Raw genomic sequence first — 14,615 nt, forward strand, 5'->3', positions numbered from 1 at the left:
GTCTGAAGTGACATCAACTATTTCTGTTTAGACAAATGAATTATAGCTTAGTTGTCCTAGTGTTCATCTAATAGTAAATCCCACGAATGTGCTGGAGACAGAAGCTACCCTTACAATGTCCTCTGCCATTCCTGCTGCCACGGGTTCCTGATTTTCGTAGTGGTTGTGATGGAGGAAGAGACATAGCAAGGAAGGCATTTGACATGAAGTGGCCAGTGTCTTGCTCAACTGAGGAGCTCTCCGTAGGGAGTGCCAGTGTGGCAGCCTTCTCCTGTGGCTGGGGCATTTGGCTTTCTGCAGCTTCTAAATCACCCACTTGGAATGCACTGTGCATCAGCCTGGAAGGGAGTCAAACCGTTTTATGAAAGCTGCAATTAGTGGCTTCCCACAAATAGCATCCAGCACTGACAAGTGGCTGCTCTGTAATGCTGTTTATGGGCTTGTTTCAGGTAATGGAATTTCATTGCCTTTCAGGTGCTCTCGCCACAGGAAGCACATATATTTTTTCAGCTCTGTGATTTTTTCCACTAAATTGCGCAAATCATTTTATTTGGGCAAGTGCATTGGAAACGTTTTACTCGGCATTTATTTTGTAGCTCAAGTCCTTCTTGAAGGGAAGAATAAATATGTTCTTGAGGGCAAACAGCTGAGTTGGGAAAGAGGAGAGGGAACAGAAACAATAGGGAAACAAAGCACTTTTTCTCCTATCATAAGTCGGTATGTATGCACTGACTTTGTGTATCTGTGCTGATTGGTGATGAATGTATCCAAATTCTTCCTTTTTTCATCCCTGCACTGTGTCATCTTCTAGCAGAAGTGATGTTGGGGTCTTCTGGACACATGCATGCCTACCCTGGGAGGCCTGACTGAAGTGTCGCAGAAGTTTCCTAACTCTCCTACTGCCTATTTAAATACAATTGCTGTCTTTGTTGAAATTGAGCAGATCACATGGAGAGTTCAAATCATAGAGTCATTAAGGTTGGAGAAGACCACTAAAATAATCTAATCCAACCAATCAAGTCATCACCACCATGCCCACTAAATGATCTCTTTAGCTTTATTGGATGGTTGCGTTGTGCTGAATGTGGAAACAGGAGGTAAGAGTGAGTCATGCTGGTTTTGGTCATCTTGTGTAGTTTGAAGGTTTACCCGGGATGAAACATAGCATCAGCCATCCTCGGGATCTCCCTGTGTGGTCTGTGCTTAGCAGAGTCCTGCTGGGCTGGCTGACTGGCACTTTATAGGAAAATATCCCACATGAATAGCAGTGAAAAGAAAGTCAGTGAGATGAGATCGCTTACGCTGAGCCTGTTATGGCATGGTTAGGCATAAAGTGCATTTTTAAGGAAAGCTAAGTGTCATACTGCACAGCATCCTCTTCTGTTCGTGACCCTTGCTGAAATCACAAGCATCAAAGGGGAGAGAAGGCCACAAACCCAAAAAACAGGTGAATCAAAGGCGACGTAGTCAATTCAAGGGGGAAATGTGAAATCAAAGTTGCAGAAAACCGGGGCTCCTAATAGGATAATACAGGTAATACTATCACACAGCACTAAAACAATATAGGACTAATTAGCTCAAATATTTGCTGACTATGTGGGTTTTGAGGGAAGGGGGGGGGGGTATGTGCTTTTATAAAACTTAATTAACCCATAGAATAAATCAGTTTCATTCATTGGCACAACAGAACCAATCAAGATAGGCTTACTGTTTGCTCATTTGGAAAGCGATTAGGATTCTCATTTAGACTTAATTACAGTGCAAAGGTTGACAATTATCATCTTTGTGGAAGCACTGGATGCCACAGTATCTCAGTTGAACATGTGCCTATAATTATACACATCATTTTCTTAGTAGAAAATGTAACCCACTTATTACCTGGGTCTCATGCCTGTAATTAGAGATAGCAGTAATAAAAAAAAAAAATATGGAAGAAGTGGGCTGGTGCTGAATTGTTTTGGATCTTTCCTTAGCAAATTGCTTTGTGCAACTCTTTGTCACAAATTAAAATCTCATTTTGTCCTTGGTACTTTTTATGAAAGAAAATCTGTCACCATGCCAAGGACCCAAACTAACCAAACGGGTCATATTTTCACACCACAAAAAAACCCCACAGCCTCAGATTGGTCTGGTACACAAACCCTTCCTTACAGCTCCCTGAAGTTCCTTGTGTTACACAGACATGTATTTATCGCCCAGGTCATTCCAGAAGCAAGCTGTTGAGAGAAACTTGGTCACTCTCTTTGGAAAATCACAGCTTGAGCTGAACCAAAGCTGAATAGACTTAGCCTGTTGACCAAAATAAATGACATTAATCTTAAAGTTCTCAAGAAGTGCTTGACTGCAGTCATGTTTAATGCAGCCAAAACCAAATGATGAGCAGGTTGAGGTTCCCCTTACCCCTTGCATCCAGGGGCTGCTCTGCAAGTGTGTCAGCTCAGATAAGGGAAAAATAAAGCTCAAAGCATTTTGCAGAAGCTAATTACAGATAAGGCAGGAGGTAAAATGAGGTTGTAAGAAACCTAACCTTGCTTCAGTCAGTTCAGTTGCTGTCTGTGGTGCTTTTTTTCTTTTTTTCTTATCCTACGGGCTTGTATAGAAGTTGTGGGTGAGTGCCCTTTGCAGGGAGCATCAGTGCTTTGGTGTAAGACCAGAAACTGAACAGCTATCACAGCCACATAGCAAACTTTATTGGCTCCTTTTGTTCCAGCTGCATTTATTTCAAAGCCAGAGTGAGAGAGGTGGCAGAATGCAGGGCTTTGACTTTCTTGTGCTTGTTTCTTGCAGCACGTCTCATCTTAGCATAATACCTGAACCTTCTGGGAAGAACAGTAGACTTTGGGACCAGGACACAACTTTTCCATCAGCAGCATTTTGGCTACTTACCAACTGAAATGGTGAGTTTGCCTCACATGTTTCCAAGGTTTCCGAGGGATAAAAGGAAGCATAGATTTTTCCACCTGTATATGCTTTTTATTTTCCACTGTTGATGAAGAAAAACTTTATCAGTATTTCTTCCTTTTACTCTTGCCCTTTTTCTTTTTAACACCACCACTTTCCTGCTGAAATGAGCACTGCCTTGTCAGTTAAAAAGAATGAAAAGCACCTTTATCAGGTCAGATCATCACTGTGACAGTAGATAGTGTCAGCAGGACTCCAGGGAGCTCATTTCCATAGCCGGTTTCTGCAGAAAGGCAGCTGAGATGCTGCAGGCAGAAAGGTGTTTTTGTTGGCTCTCCAGAAGTGCTAACTTGTGTTTGCATTCTGTTTTCTTCTGAGGCAGAAGGAAACAAAGTATTCCTAGGACAAAGGGGGAATGGTTTTAAAGTGAAAGGTTGGATATTTAGGTTAGATGTTAGGGGAGGAAATTCTTTACTCAGAGGGTGGTGAGGCCCTGGCACAGACTGCCCAGAGAAGCTGTGGGTGCTCCATCTGTAGAGGTGCTCAAGGCCAGGCTGAATGGGACCCTGGGCAGCCTGAGCTGGTGGGGTCAACCAGCCTGTGGCAGGGGGTTGGAACTTGATGGGCTTTAAGGTCCCTTCCAAGAAGAGTAAGTCCTTACAGTGTTAGAGGTATCTGTGATGCAGAAGGCCTTTGCTTTTATTTTGTTTATCCCCTTCACTGGAGCTTTATTTAGCACCACAGAACTTGCACGGTATCATTGTGTCATTTTGAAACAGCCAAGAGACTGGCACAGGCTGCCCGGGGAGGTGGTGGAGTCACCATCCCTGGAGATGTTCAAGGAATGTGGAGATGAAGCAGTGAGGGACGTGATCAATTATCATGGTGGGGGTGGGCTGGGGTTGGGCTGAATGATCTGAGAGGTATTTTCCAATGTTAATGGTCTTGTGATTCTACTGGCTCCCAGCTGCCTGGCAGCCAAATCTCCTTCAGATGTATGCAGAAAACCCTGCTCATTTTATAATGCCAGGAGTGCTTGGTGGGACTGAAGGAGGGCTTCCATGTGTCTCTTCAGCTGGGAGCATCCCAATCACTCCAGACAAGTTGGGGCAGGGCAGACGTGCCCCAGCTGCAGTTCTCAGTGCAGGATGGATGAGCTTTCTTTTGAACTCCTGAACTATAAATTCCCCTCCTGGCCAAGCAACCGTGGTGGGTAGGACAATGGGGAGAAGAAAGGGCTGCTCAGCGAATGAAATACCAGTAGGTGTGCGTGTGTAGGTGGTGGGAGCAGCTGGCTTGCCAAACCCACTTGGATTCATTCCACCTAACTGAGTGCAGTTGGGAAACCTGGCAGGGCGAGGTTGCTGGGTACCTGGAAAAGCTCATTTGGAATGCTTGGTATCTCCAGCTCCCCACAATTAAGTGATTAGTTGCGATGGGCAGAGGTTTGAAGAAACATGATGAGTTGAGAAATATTGTATGTTGCTTGAAATCTAGGCAAAACAGTTAAAAACGAAAGAAAGTAATACAGAGCTCTAGGAGAGTAGAATCCTTGTAACAGGAGGAAGCAGGAAATGAATGGAGCAGGGATTTGTTAGCAAACATCAGTCCAGGCCAATTCATTGCTTCACGCAGAACAAGTTGTGCCACTTCAGTGTTTATCCACCACAGGAGACCCAGGTAAGAAAACAAACAGGCGGAGGAACTTGCTGGCACACGGGCACTCACTTGTTATCAGGCTGCACAGGCATGTGAAATGTCAGGCAGGAGGTGCACTGCTACACATAGTGCCTTCCTTTACTGTGAGCAGCATCAAAATCCTCCAGAGGGATTTGTAAGGGTTCAAAAGCCAGAGCTGTAATGTGTGGATGCAGGTTACTGGCCCAGGGAAGATGGGCAGAAAGATTCAGGAGCAAAGAAACTGTTGGATTAGATGATTTAAGTGGTCTTTGCCAACCTTACTCACTGCATGCTTCATAGGGCCACATTTACACCAACCTAATCAATCAGAAACCTGGGGTAACATTTGTTTTCCTTCCTCATTCACCTTCAGTATCATTTCTGTTTATTTCTGAAGTTTTATGTCTGCCCCAGCCAGCAGCAATCCAAACAGCCCTGTTACTATAACATTTCTGAATCACCTTTGGAGAAGGAAGAAGTTAGGGATGGTCAATATGAGTTTTGGAAAGCACCTAGATTTTGCATCCTTGCATGGTTTCAGCCCATGTGAGCCATGCAATTACTTTCTTTGTGACTCTTGGAGAGACAGTCAGTCTCAGAGCCATCTGCTTTTCACAGGTTAACAGTATGGGAAATAAAAGAAGTCCATTTCTCGTTACAACACTTCTGAAGGTTAAGCCTGAAGCAGAGCATACTTGTTGTTCAAAACTGCAACAGTAAGTTCTGAGACAGCTGTAGTCTTACACAGATATATAAGAAAACTGTTAGTTTATTATTGCCATCAATCTGAATATGCAGCTGAGCAGAAAGTGCCTTGGTCTATCATACCGTAATTATTAATTGGGCTATTCAAAGATGTGAGTGACTTCAGCGTGGCAGTTAAAACCTCTTGCATTGAAGCACAGCTTTGGGGACTAAAAGGAAGTGTTGGATGCACTCACCTCTGAGAAGGATGGGTGTTTGCATTAAGTGTGGATAAGATGCGCTGCCTGAATTCACGCTAAGCCCCTCAGCAGAGTGACTGGAAAATGGCTTTGAGAACTCCAGGTACAGCTTATGCAAAAAATTCATCCAAGTACCTAGAACTAAGCAATCTCCCTTTTGATACAGTGTCCACTGAATTAGTGAGCTGTAGAGCCAGAAAATTAAAGGTGAAGTGGCCCCGATTGGTTTGGCTTTGGTGTTCAGGCTTTTTGAGTGCCTTGCTTTAAAAGAAGCTACAAAAAGAAGTGCTATCTGAATATTCTGATAACTCACAGGCACCTGAAAGTAGGATGCTTGCTCTTTGCGAGATACTTCCTTGGGGACTGGTGCTAGGATGTCATGCAAAGTGAATCTGGCAGCAGTGATTTGGAGCAGAGTACAAGTGCTGAGCAGGTTTGGGATGGCTCAGCACTTCTGCTGCAGGAGGAACCTTCCGTATTCCTATCTGATCTTTACACTAAGATCCAGAAATACCACTAGGACCAATATGGAATATTATAAGAAAATAGCACTAAATCATTATGGGATATATATGGTTTAGTGACAGGACTCAGTAGGTTAGGTTAATGGTTGGACTTGATGATCTTGAAGGCTTTCTCCAGCTTAAATGATTCTATGCTGAGCAGTTGGGGGCCTGCAGAACTCATCCAAGGATGTTATTCAAGGGGATGTGATAACCCACCTCAATCACCCTCCCAGCTCTTTGCCACGTGTGTGTGGTGGTGCTACACAATGATCAATAACTTGTGTCCAAGGCCTTTGAACTCTCCCTGAATGAAAATTTGGAGGTGACCATTCTGAGTCACACCTGGTTTGGGCGCAGATGTCTTCTTGTAGAAGCGAAATGAATATCTGATTTGTTCAGCAAGGAAATATGTTTTAAATCTCAGTGTAATCTGACTCCCTGGATCGGGAGAGATAGTGCATGGTTTCTGTGAGACAGAAATATATCCCATTCTTGAAGTGGCTGGGAGAAAGCAGCGATCTGTGTGGGAAAGCCAGAGAAATGGCAGGAGGGAAAAGAGAAATTACATGCATTAGTGGTTTATGCCTTCCAGACATTTACAAACTCTGGGTAATGCAACTCGGAGAGAATTGTAGTCATTCTGAGGAGGCTGCATGATTTAAGAGGACGTAAGGGCTGCAGTTTACTCTATGGTTTAATCTACAAATAAAACTCCCATCAGCCAGTTGAATATCTGGAAGGAATTTGGGGCTGCATTTTTTGGAGCATAGGCATTAATAAAGGATTGCTTTATTGCTTCAGTGACCTATCACCTTCGTACTGTCTGGCCCAGTGCTGCATATGATACAGAGAGGTTAATGTATAAAACATACCACAGCTTCAACAGGTTTGGGGGAAACAAAGACAGCCTTCTGTTGTTGCCCTTGTGCTATTTTTTACATGTCATTGGTCACTTTCTGTTACATACTTTAGAGACCATTTTCTCTGTCCATTCTCCCTTGCTGGCACACTACCTGCCTAACTGTCCTTTATCAGCTCAATATCTAATTAAATTAAAGCTCTGACAGTCACATGTCTCTTACCTGCTTCATTCAGTGATATCTTCCAGGTCTTCTTTTATATAGCTGATGCATAGTAAAAGCTCCTGGGGCTTACTTTGTTTCATGCATACTATTATCTAGGGTTGGAATAAGCTCTTTTAGCACTCTTCTTAATAATGCACGCTGTGTTTAGCTTTTCTCCCCTACTCCCTTTCACTCTTTCCTTCTGCTTTCCATATTTTTCATGTTCCAAAGTATTATTTCTTTTCTAAAGATAAAACATCTATCAATATAAACAAAATCCTGCAGTCCGCACTGTGATGAACAACAGATGAGAATGACAGCAGTGAAAAAAATATGTGTTCTTTTTCTCCTGTGTTGAAGGATATCTGTAGAAAACAGAAAGATCTGGAGCTGGGATGAGCACATCAGACTACTGAAGGTTTAATTTTTATCCTTATTTTATTAGGAGGGGGAAACAGAGGCACGGTGACTTGCCCAGATGAATCAGACATTCAGCCTCAGCAGATGTGCTGGCATGAATCTGGCGTCTTTCAGAAATACCAAGACTCATTTTGATTGCAAAATACTTACTGAAGTTCATTATCAGGGAGTCTCAAAGGAGGCTCGTCCGAGAGCTGGTGGTTTGAGGCTGTTTTGAAGTAAGGGAAAGTAGATCATACCCCATATTTCCATCAGACCGTGAGCAAGGGCCCTGAACAATCAAATTCAGCCCTTTTTTTGCCCTTTGTGCCATGCTTTACATCTTTGTGCCATTCTTTACATCTTTGTGCAGCTCTGGGAGAGCACTTGAGCCAACGAATGCTGGAGTCAACAGCTCCGTTTACTCTGCAAGCACTTAAGAAAGCAGGAAGCAAATGTATTCTATACAGCACCAGAAAGCAATGTAAAACTTTTCAGTTTGCATAAATTGCAAATACACCGGAAGCAGCTTAGCCAAGGCAGCAGAGAAATCAATACAGACTGTGAAATTAACTTCAGAAGCAGAGTGAGCATTGCGTCATGGCCCCATCATTGTCTGCTGCCTCATAAGCTCTGGAATAAGAGGGGAATGCAGTGCCCAGGGTGCCATCAGGCAGTGCTCAAGAAGGCTTCCAGATCTCCTTACATAGGATCCAGAGCCCAAACGCATTTTGTATCCTAGAAAATCACACAGGGGAGAATCTGTGCTGTTATCAATAACATATGAGGCATGCAGAGAATAGCTCACAGGATTTATCTTAGCAGCTTTGCTCTGATTTTATTACAGGTAAGGTTGCAGGTTTTCTTTATTTGAACAATTTGAAAATCAGCTTGTTAAATAACATTTTTTTTTTAAAAGGAGGGAGAGAAACGACCTAAATTATTTTCATTGCAAACATTTTCTAAAAAATGCCTTGCAAAACATACCTCTGCAAAGCCAGCACAGGGCTCGGGATGCTCCGACGGTAGCCAAAGCAAGCAGCAAAACATGTGAAAGCCTCCAGACTGCTTCCAGGGTTTTGTTCCACTGCCAAAAACCAAGACGTACACTCACAGCATGAGGCAGCAAACTTCTCTGGCTTTGTGTGCTTGCACATGAGGTGGATTTAACACCAGAGATTCATGCTCCCCCCGCTTCCCCCGTTCTATTCCTCCCTTAAAATCTTGGTTTAACAACTAAGAGAATAATATGGAAGTAATTCCCGATCTAGCGGTGCCAAAAGCAGATGAAACAACTTTGCCAGTTGCAGCACATATTGATCAAACCATCTGTGCTTGTAAACCCTTTGGAAAGACCAGTTTCAGTGCGTTTCATCAGGTTGCTTCCAGCTTGGGCTTGGGACTTGTTGGGTATGGGGAGATCTCTGATGTGCTGTGTGTACCTCCTTGGGCTTTTTAGAACATAGGGTCAAGATGCCAGAAAAACAAATGGTTTGTGCTCAGAAGGAGCTGAATAGGTACAGGTGCCTTCCTGGTTAGTACCTGACTTTGCAGATATTTAGAGTCAGGGCAATGACTTGGAGCGTTCATCTCTGGAGTGAAGCTGTTATCATCAGCTATTTAAGAAAAAAATGGTGATTTCAAGATGGTTGTTAATTGTCTTCAGGATAAGGAAATCGGCTACCACTCCTGGCTGCAGGGGTTGAGTCACTTAATTGCTGCCAAATCATTGGCATTTGGGAGCCTGACAGCAACGAGAGGTAGTCAGCCACTCTTTGGGAATATAAACTCCTGCATGCAGCAGCTCCTGTTTGCTCCCATTCCCTTACTCTGGAGGAGCTGAACTGCTGGGGACTGATGCGTTTGCACTTCTGTGATGCCCAATATGTCTCTGACCTTCAGGGACACTTTGAGGGATGCTGTCATGGGGCAGCTACAAGAGGTCCCCTTCCCGATTCTTGTTTCCCAGTTCACCCTAAGGCTGGAGATACCCAGAGGTTATGGAACATGGCTGAGGAAGATCCTCAAGAAGCCTGTCCAGCAGGTAGTGTGTCTGCTAGCAAACATGCATTCTTAAATCAATATGGGTGGAGATCGAGCCTCTCAGAGAAATTTTGATCACCCGTGTGTGATAATCTCATGTACAAGGGTCAATATTTATAAAGCCTATGGGTTCAGTTTCAAAGTAACGGTGAAAAATTTGCCCCTTTTTGTTTTGCATCACTTAGAAAGAGTTGGGTGACTCCCTAGAAGGTTGTCAGCTCTGATTAATCAACCTTTAGGAATCACCAGGTAGAATCCTGGCACAAACTAGTCCTTGAAAGTCTTCATTTCAACTGTCTTCTGCTCCAGTTTTGATTATGCATCAAAGCAAACAGCAACACTCTGTCATCTGCTCTTCTTCGCTTAAATTGGTCGTAAGAGATTTTATTAGATGATTAAGGGATTCCTGAGGGCTTATTTGGAGAATGGCTTCTGTGGGTCTCCTACTTCTGCAGGAGTGAGAGCAAGTTACAGAAGCTGGAGATGGGGAGAGGCTGGAGCTGGCAGGGGCTGGGAATCTTGGATGAGAAGAGGAGCACCTCGAGGTTATCACCACTCATAACACTCTGTGGTCAGCCTAGGGCAAGGGAATCTATTATCTCAGATTTCTCTTTGCCCAATATTTGACCCAATTCCAGCCTTCAGCTGTTCAGCTTGTTACATGCGGCTGTTCAGTCTGAGGAGATAGGCAGAGTTCAGTCATCTTTGCTTTGGAGTTGTATAAGAAAGTGCTGGGCCTCTCACCCATGCTATCTCCAGTCTCTCTCTCCTAACTCCACTTCTTTTTCTGCTTCTGAACAAAGAGCTGCAGATACAGATCACAATCCAGTGCCAAGAGAAGCTGTCTTCCCAGCATGTTCATGCATGTAGAATATTTCCCAGAAGCAAATGCATTTTTCTAATCTCAGGATTTTGCTTTGTGCACTGAGATCAGATCTTGAGCAATAGAAATTCCCTGCCAGATTTCCCCTTTGCTGTGTACAACTTCTGCATATCAAAGGTATGAAGGACAGGATTCGTCTGTATAAAACTGATTTGTTAGAACCTCTGAAACCAGGTCGCATTCACATGACATTGCAGGTGAGCAGCATCAGTTAGCTGTAGGATGGTATCACTGAAGGGCATTTCTCATGTTTAATATCTGAACAGAGCCAGGAATTGGAAGAAAGATGTTAAATAACCAATGATAAATTGGGGGTATACTGATTTTCACCAGGTATGAAGCATCAAACGAATTCTTGGTTCTATTTGATCAGCTTTGAACCTCACTGTTGAATATTCAGGATTTTCAGATATTCAAAACTTGGGATTTAAAAGATTTATTAAGGTTAGTGCTCGGAGCCATTCTGTTCCACAACTGTTGAAACCACTCTCCTGTTTTCATGTTGTATTTGTATTTCCATGGTGCCCAGAGGATACTGAAACTGCCAGACACAGTGGAATGATGCACAAAACTTTGAGCCATCAAATTGCAAAGACTTTTAAATTGCCACTGTATTTCAGAAGCAAACTCCATACCCTTCAATCTTCTTTCCAGCTGTATGGCATAACACTAGATACTTCATCACATTCTCTGTTAGATTTGCTTTTTATTAAAACAGAGGACTTATCTTAGTGCTGTGCTACTGCCGCTGCATAAATTCGTAAATTAAATCAGTGGAAATAAACAGATGTCCATATGCTGAGATACAAAGCAAAGGAAAAGAAAAAATAATTCAGCATCATGAATCCAAGCATTTTATTTGCTTGCTTTGCTGAGTAAGCTGCTGGTTCTGACCACAGGATTTCAGTCCTGGAGCCTTGAAGCAAAGAGTGAGTGGTAAAGTTGAGCTTCTTTAGAACGGCCATGAGTCAGACTGGCACAAATACAGAGAGCTGAATCATGCTCCTGAGCTTGTATTCGTGTTGTTAAAAGCAGATAAAAGGAATCTTTCAAAAAGGGATAAAGAAGAGATGTATGAGGAAGGTGCAGTGATAGTGATAACTTGAGATGTTTCTTAGATGTTTTTTGAAGTGCAGAGTATTAAGTTGGTCAGTGATGGGATGGGATAGGCAGAGTTATGGGTTCTTGGGAGTTTACATTGATCTAGAGGAAAATCAAATGTAATGAAGCACCTGTACAGTCTGCCTAAGGCAGATCTGCGGGTCTGTATATAATGGTGCATTTGGTCAAAGAAATAGATCAACTTAACAGCAATCCCTCCCCCACAGCATTTGAGTCTGCGTGCCTGTATGGATGTACTCACTCAATGCTATTTATGCATGGAATCATCCTGTGAGCAACCTGAAGCCTTCAACAGCAACCAGTTATTTATGAAGGTAATAAATGGGCATAACTCTTTATTCATTGCAGGTATGTCTGTGTCTGGATGAGATGGAGAGCAATTTACAAATGTCATCCACACGATGGAGGTGGAGAAGAAGCCATAGAAGATGACACCCAACCAGAAACATGCTGCAGTTTTGTCGTGAATATCCAGGAAGTCTCTGTGGTGCAGATGTGACAGCAACAGCAGAACTTATTTCAAGGTCCCATCCCATGAAGAAGCTGTGAGTATCAGCAACCACACAAAAGAGCTAGCAGGGGGGTGGGGAGGGCAGAGTCTTGAAAATGACAAACATCATCTGTCTGTCCTGGGGGAATGTGGTAACTATTTGTGGATCCCACTGCCTAAACCTCATCAAAGAAAGAGCGTAGCACTGCTATCTATTGTTACTCTCTGTGTGTTGTTTTTTCCTTCCCATAAATGTTTCCAGCATGTTGGCTTATAGTACCAAACCCCTGCAATTCTTAGAAAGTGTTGGTTTGCTTTGTCAAGCAGAGTCATGAATGCGAATATTCCTGACTTCTGAGACAGAAGGATTTGTATGAGTGGATGAAGCACAATAGGATTATTATAATGCTCATTACCAGAGGAACTAGCTTCAGTTTCATCTGCCTGCTCCTCGGGTCCTTTACAACCTGGTAGAATGGCTTTGTTGATAATGGAGAGCATCAAGAACTGAGATGCCTAAGAGCTGACATGCCTAACAGCTGCTCTGCTTGGGGTAGGATCTTTCTGTAAGTGTGGGGGTTACTTTACTTTTTCACTTCGTGTCAATGTGGGGAACTGATCAACCAATGGTTCCTTTAGGCTGGAAAAATAAGGAAGTTACCAACAGAGATGTTGTGCAGTAACCTCTAAACACAAGTAGTGGTGACAACATCTGGACTGTTTTTTAAAACATAGATCAATAAATTAATGAGACACCAGCGCCAAGGATCTCTAGTGATCTTAATTAGTGTTAATAGCTTTACAGGAGATTGTAAGCCTGATAAGCATTGAAGACAATTTCACTGTATAGGTCTGGGATCTGTGTTGTCTTCTAATATATAAGCAGTGTAACTATACTGAATTGCACTTCTGGAAAAGAAGAAGGGAGCCAATACAGTTTCAGGATATTTTCAGTAATACCTTATCCAGTTTTTATAGAACCCTACTGGTTTCCTTCCTCTTAAACACTTCAAGATTTTCTTCCATAAAGGGTTGTTTTGAAAGCTAAAAAATATTCAGGGGGGTGAAGGTGACGAAGCAGCCAAAGGTGTGTGATAAATTAATGTAATTACTCAGGTTTGCATTTTATCTCAGAAAGATCCCATTTGTACATGCTGTGAATGCATTCATATGTGGTAATAATGGCAGTATAGTATCAATGCAAACAAAGATGGACACACGAGCACCAGCTGAGATGTGTACTATTTCTGCATTGATGTGCTGCATTGTCACATATGTTTCCATGCTGGTAAAATGGGGCTTTCATGCTATTTTTATACCAGACTTTCCTTTCACAGGACAGTTGTTCAACTTCCCACTCCCTCTCTCCTCCTCCTTTTCACCTCTGGCTGCACTCCACATGTGCCTGGGTATTGCTGGGAACATCCAAAATCACACTTAGCAGGCCAGGTATGGAAGGAAAGGGATTGTTGTTTTCTTACACCTCTTTTTCATACAGACCTGCAACTACTACTCCGGTTGCTCCCACCAACCATTTCTCCTTACTGAAGGACTCAGTCTGGCAACTTCAATCTGCTGAAATTTCTGCTGGTAAAATAATTAACCAGACTTCTTGTGTTGGCCCATGCTTCTGGTCCTTCCCTATTGAGCAGTCCTCAGTCACAGTGAACTTTTTTCCTTTAAAGCCCCATATACCTTGCCCTGTTCAATTCATGCTTTTAATCCCAGTCTTATCCACTTTGATCCTCTGCTCCTTTATTCGAGCTGGAAGTAACAGCTCTTCATTTCACTCTGTGCTAGTCATCCAAGTTCTTAAGGGACCATTCCAGTAAGACATGCCATTCTCCTGAAGCAGAGGTGTGGCAGTGGTTTCTGTTGCTCATCCATACCTTTGTATAGATGCTTACTGAGCAAGGACCTCTCTGTGAAGGGGATAATTGTCAAAAAATCAGCAAAAAGGACCCGTGGTTGTCATCTTCAGGCTTTGATGTTTCCTGTGATTCTCAGTAGTTCAAGTAATGTATATAGCAGTTTCTTCACAAATTAGTTTGGGGTACACATTTATGGCCAAAAGTCGAGTGAAAACCAGCAGAGATTAACGGATCAAATGTGCAATAGCATAATGTACTTATAGACTGACTCCTTTGCAATCAGATTCAGATAGAAGTTTTGTGAAAGACCTGTAACGTCTGGGGAGCCCCACCTACCTACAGCAGATGCTGTTTCCTCCCACTTGTGTTTTTATACACTCTAATAAGGACACTGAAAACACTCAAGCTATGGAAGAAAATATTGTTTTTTTCTTTAGATTTAAGATAAACATCATTCAGCCACAGCAGCTTTCAACTTTTGTTTCCTTTTGTTTTGTCTCTTGCTCAAAGCAATAAGAATAAAACATGCTGTCTCAGTTAGGCATTTCCTGACTCAGTACCAAACAAAACACAGCAGTGACTTTCTGTCGGCAGTTACTAGAAGCACAGAGGTGCCCTTGCACTAGGTGCAGAATGTTCACAGCTAGATGCGTGTTGTCTACAGAGCAGCCTGGCGGGAAGCACAGACACTGGAAAGGACTTCACAGCAACG

At 42.9% G+C, this 14,615-nt stretch overlaps 1 protein-coding gene across 2 annotated transcripts in view; it reads left to right on the forward strand.

The window, feature by feature from the left end:
• MCTP2 (multiple C2 and transmembrane domain containing 2) overlaps positions 1-14,615 on the forward strand; it is a 258,369-nt gene that overhangs the window by 70,749 nt on the left and 173,005 nt on the right. For both annotated transcript variants that reach the window (XM_042876283.1, XM_042876284.1), the window contains 2 exons: positions 2,788-2,897; positions 11,891-12,087. The gene's annotated coding sequence lies outside the window, so the exon portion shown is untranslated. The remainder of the gene's footprint in view (positions 1-2,787; positions 2,898-11,890; positions 12,088-14,615) is intronic.

The sequence above is a fragment of the Lagopus leucura genome, unplaced genomic scaffold (genome assembly GCF_019238085.1).
Source record: "Lagopus leucura isolate 7727_CA_CO unplaced genomic scaffold, USGS_WTPT01 Super-Scaffold_100015, whole genome shotgun sequence".
Classification (NCBI taxonomy): Eukaryota; Metazoa; Chordata; class Aves; order Galliformes; family Phasianidae; genus Lagopus; species Lagopus leucura.